Source organism: Pinus tabuliformis, chromosome 1_1 (genome assembly GCF_031772625.1).
Source record: "Pinus tabuliformis cultivar Carrire ecotype Pingquan chromosome 1_1, CPIR1, whole genome shotgun sequence".
In the NCBI taxonomy this organism is placed as follows: Eukaryota; Viridiplantae; Streptophyta; class Pinopsida; order Pinales; family Pinaceae; genus Pinus; species Pinus tabuliformis.
This window is the reverse complement of record NC_142297.1, coordinates 258,786,563-258,791,942: the sequence shown is the minus strand read 5'-3', so window position 1 is coordinate 258,791,942 and position 5,380 is coordinate 258,786,563.

Genomic DNA, 5,380 nt, shown 5'->3' with positions numbered 1-5,380 from the left:
CTCTTAGGTATATTATTCCCTCGAGTTTACAATATTGATCCCTTGAGTTTATCAATATAAGGGTTCATATTTGTAGGGTATAATGTTATTGATGGGGTTTGTAATATTAATCCTTTGGTTTAATATAAATCCCTTGGATTTATAATCATGGTCAATCATGGTCCAATATTGGATTATGACAAGGATTGTCTCAATATGAAAATATACAATGGACAAACATTGTCAACCATCGTCAACCATCGTCCAACATCATAGTATGACAAATATTATTTTAATATGAAAAACAATCTTGGTCAACCAAGATCCAATGTTGCATTGTGAGAAAGATTGTCTCACAATGTGCATTAATCTCTTAGGTTAAATATTATTCCCATGGGGTTATAGTATTAATCCCTTTGGTTTATAATATCAATCACTTGGGTTTATTATTCCACAATCAACCATGGTTTATTATCATGTCAACCATGGCCCAGCATGGAATTGTTATAAGGATTGTCTCAGTATGAAAATCAATCATGGTCAATCAAGTTTATTTTAGTGTTTATAATATTTATCTTAGGGTTTATATAGGTTGGGTTTATAATATTAGTCCCTTTGGTTTAATATTATTCCTATGGGTTTATAATCCCTTGGGGTTTTAGTATTAATCCATTGGATTTATTATTCCATTGGGTTTCTGATATCAATCCCTTGGGTTTATTATTCCCTTACATATATAATATCAACCATGTTTAACCATTTTCAATCATAGACAACCATGGTCAACCATGGTTGAATGTCGCATTGTGACAAGGATTGTCTCACCATGAAAATAAACCATTTCTAATTTAGTTTTTGTAATATTTATATGTGGGTTTACCAATGTTGGGTTTATAATATTAGTCCGTTGGGTTTAATATTATTCCCTTGGGTTCATAATCCTCTAGGGTCTTAGTTTTAATCCCTTTTGTTTATTATTCCTTTGGGTTTATAATATCAATCCCTTGGGTTTATTATTCCCTTAGGTTTATAATATTAATCATGGTCAACCATTGTCAATCATAGCAACCATGGTCAACCATGTTTGAATGTCGCATTGTGACAAGGATTGTCTCACCATGAAATTAAACCATGTTTATTTTAGTTTTTGTAGTATTTATAATTGGGTTTACCAATGTTGGGTTTATAACATTAGTCCCTTGGGTTTAATAATATTCGTTGAGTTCATAATCCCTTGGGGTTTTAGTATTAATCCCTTGATTTTATTATTCCTTTGGGTTTATAATATCAACCTCTTTGGTTTATTATTCCCTTGGGTTTATAATATCAATGATGGTCAGCCATTTTCAATCATATCCAACCGTGGTCAACCATTGTTGAATGTCCATTGTGACAAATATTCTCTCACCATAAAAATAAACCATGTTTATTTTTGTGTTTGTAATATTTATATTTTGGTTTACCAATGTTGGGTTTTTAATATTAGTCCCTTGGGTTTAATATTATTCCCTTGGGTTCGTAATCCCTTGGGTTTTATTATTAATCCTTTGGGTTTATGTTTCCCTTGAGTTCATAATATCAATCCCTTAGGTTTATTATTAACTTGGGTTTATAATATCAATCATGGTCAACTGTGGTCAATCTTGGTCTAATCTCACATTATGAAACAAATTGTGCCCACTGAGCATTTATATACCTTGGGCTTATAATATTATCCCCTTCGTTTTAATATTATTCCCTTAGGTTCATAATCCCTTGGGGTTTTAGTATTAATCCCTTGGGTTTATTGTTCCTTTTAGATTATAATATCAATCACTTGGATTTATTATTCTGCGGTCAACCATGGTTTATGACAAAGTCAACCATGGTGAACCATGGTTCAACATGGAATTGTGATAAAGATTGTCTCAGTATGAAAATCAACAATGATCAATCATGTTTATTTTAGTGTTTATAATATTTATCTTAGGGTTTATATACATTGGGTTTATAATATTAGTCATTTGGGTTTAATACCTTGGGTTCATAATCCCTTGGGGTTTTAGTATTAATCCCTTGGGTTTATTATTTCTTTGGGTTTAAAATATCAATCCCTTGGGTTTATTATTCCCTTAGGTTTATAATATCAATCATGGTCAACCATTGTCAATCATAGCCAACCATGGTCATCTATGGTTGAATGTCGCATTGTGGCATAGATTGTCTCACCATGAATAAACCATGTTTATTTTAGTGTTTCTCATATTTATATTAGGGCTTACCAATGTTGGGTTTATAATATTAGTCTCTTGGGTTTAATATTATTGTCTTGGGTTCATAATCCCTTTGGGTTTTGTTATTAATCCCTTGGGTTTATTATTAACTTGGGTTTATAATATCAATCATGGTAAGCTTTATTAATCTCTTGTGTTTGTAATATCGATCCCTTGCACTTCTTGATCCCTTAGGTTTTTGATATTTATCCCTTGGCTTCACTAATTCCTTAGGTTTATAATATTAAACGGTTGGGTATATTAGTTCCTTGGTTTATAATATTAATATCCCTTTGGTTTATTATTCCCTTGATTTTAAAATATTAATTCTTAGGCTTTATTAATTCAACCACGCTTATTTTTACTATTTCTAATATTTATCTTAGGGTTTGTATACGTCGGGTTTATAATATTAGTCCCTTTTGTTTAATATTATTCCCTCGGGTTCGAAATCCTTTGGGGTTTTAGTATTAATCCCTTGAGTAATAATAATATAATAAATATATTATATAATAATAATACTAATACTAATACTAATACTAATAATAATAATAACTATTATATTATTATTATAATAATATAATAATACTACATCTTCATCATGTCCAACTTTTCACATATCATAATATTATTATCCATTATTATTATTTTATATTATTATATTATTATAATAATATAATATAATAATAATAATAGTTAAATAATTATATAATTATTATTTTATTAAGATTGGCAGGACCATTCCATTTTCTATTAAATATAAACAAGTTTACACCACATAGATAAACCGAGTGGCCTCAACTTTCCCCGAAGGGAAACCAAGTCTCTTGGCCACCGGTCAGCTATATAAGCCATCCAAAAACAAAACTGTCTTAGTCTTTTTAGCCATGCTAGATATGTCTCTACTTCATGACCAAACACTACATAACTAAATAAACTAATAATTGCAACATAGAATTTAAAAGTTATTTGCATAAGACAAAATTATGCATGTGTGTTGTTCTAATCCTTCTTCTCCTTTGAGATAGATGCAACGGGTGATGGGTCCTGGGAAAATTCACCAGGCATACGATACAGCTCTAGGATGCAAGGGATATAGCGGTCTATTATGTCCAACCGAATGTCCTGTTTATGAATGTGAAAGAGGATTTTCTCCATATCCTTCTTGTAATTCGGCAATCCTTGTAGTGTCACTACCATCCCAACTGAGATTTTTTCCATAGCCTTGGTTAATAGGCTCTTCATGAGCAAATACAGGTACAGAGTTTACTTAAACTAAGTGATTCTTTCGCAGGTGTTTCCCGGATCCGAGACTAAGGTCCTCTAGTTGTCCATCTCTATTGGGTCCCTACAATACTAGTGATTACCCCATTACTATTGTAGTTATAGCCCTTATTAATATTGTTGTGCCCCTATTGCCCCCATATTGTTATTACTGTGCCCCATAGAATCCCTCTATTGTTATTTTGTGGCTTTATATTATTATTGTTAGGTCGGCTCGATTATATTGTGACTCCTTAGACTCCTATATATAGAAAGGAGGTTTTCTCATTTGAATCATCCAAGAATTGTTCATTTATGTAATGTAAAGGAGGTTTCCCCCTCGAAGAGGCTGAATTCTAAGGCGTTGATCTATCTTTTCTATCTTTTCTTGAGCTAGTTTCATAACATTTGGTATCAGAGATTTGGATTCTAGGGTTTCACTGCTCCAAACAGGTCATCGTGGAATTTTCACTATAAATTTTTTTCTGTGACGTTTCATAGGTTGCAAAAAACCCATTTGAGAAGAAATCGCACTGAACCTAAGATCTGAAGTTCAGAGCTTTTTGCACTATATTTGAAGAGATATGATCTAAGGAAGTTGGTCTTTTTGCAGACTCCTGAATTACATTCCAAACAGGTGACCTGGGGAGAATCATCATAACTTTCTCTTTGGGGATTGGATTGAAATTTTGTGAGAAGGTACAAAAATAGGATAGACTTTAGTTTCTTGCATGCATTTTTTAGATCCAAAGGTCGAAACAGTGACTCGTGGCATGTCGTACAAGTTCGCTCTACTGAACTAGTCTATAAGCAAGTCATGATGGGAGATTTCGAATAACTCTTGCTTGGAGAATCCAATTTGGGTTAGACTTGTGGCATTGGAAGGAGGACACAAAGGGATACTATAGATCAGAAATTCAGAACTAGATGATCGAAAAGTACAAAGATACATCAGAGGCAATATCAAGCTCCTACAAAGTGAAAAAAGGTGTGTAGATTTTCTTAAATTTTTTCTTAAGCTTGGTTTGAAGATTTATTTTGAAGGAATTCAAAGGGCATAATAGAGAATTATTATCAGTAATTGATGTCTCGAGGAAAGAACATGCAAACACCTAGTAAGGAACCTAAAAGCTCTTGCATGACTCATGAAGAAGAAGAAGAAGAAATGCAACATGATATATCAAAATTACGAGACCAAGTGCAACAATTGTCACTTGCACAAAAAGGAATAGAATCTAAGATGGATGGTTTAAAGAAAGATGTAGAAGCTAATATGGATGGTTTAAAGAAAGGCATAGAAGCTAAGATGGATGATTTGAAGATAGATTTGAAGACAAACATGGACGAATTGAAGATAAATATGAATAAGTTGCTACAAGAAATGGTCACTGAGGGTGAAAGGGTACTAAAGGAAACTCCTAATGAGAACAAAAGAAATGTTAATCATGATTCCATAGACGCTAATGTTGGATAGAAGACTCACCATATTCCAAAAATCGATATGAGGAAGTTTAATGGCAAGGATCCCGCCACATGGATAATACAGATGGAGCAATTATTCAATCTCAGTAATGTGCAAAACGCACAAAAGGTACATATGGAAACTTTATATTTGGAACCAAATCAGTTTGTATGGTATCAATGGCTTTGCTCTCGTAAACAATTTATCACTTGGGCAATTTTTACGGAAGAATTGACAGCACATTATGAGGATACAAAAAGCAACACTTTCTTTAGCCAATTGATAACTCTCAAACAAAAGGGTTCAATAATGGAGCACATTGAGGAGTTCCAAAAATTGAACATAAGGGTAAAATATATTCTAGAGGAGCATAGGATTGATGTGTTCATACGGCCTTTAAAGGATAATATCCAACATGATGTTC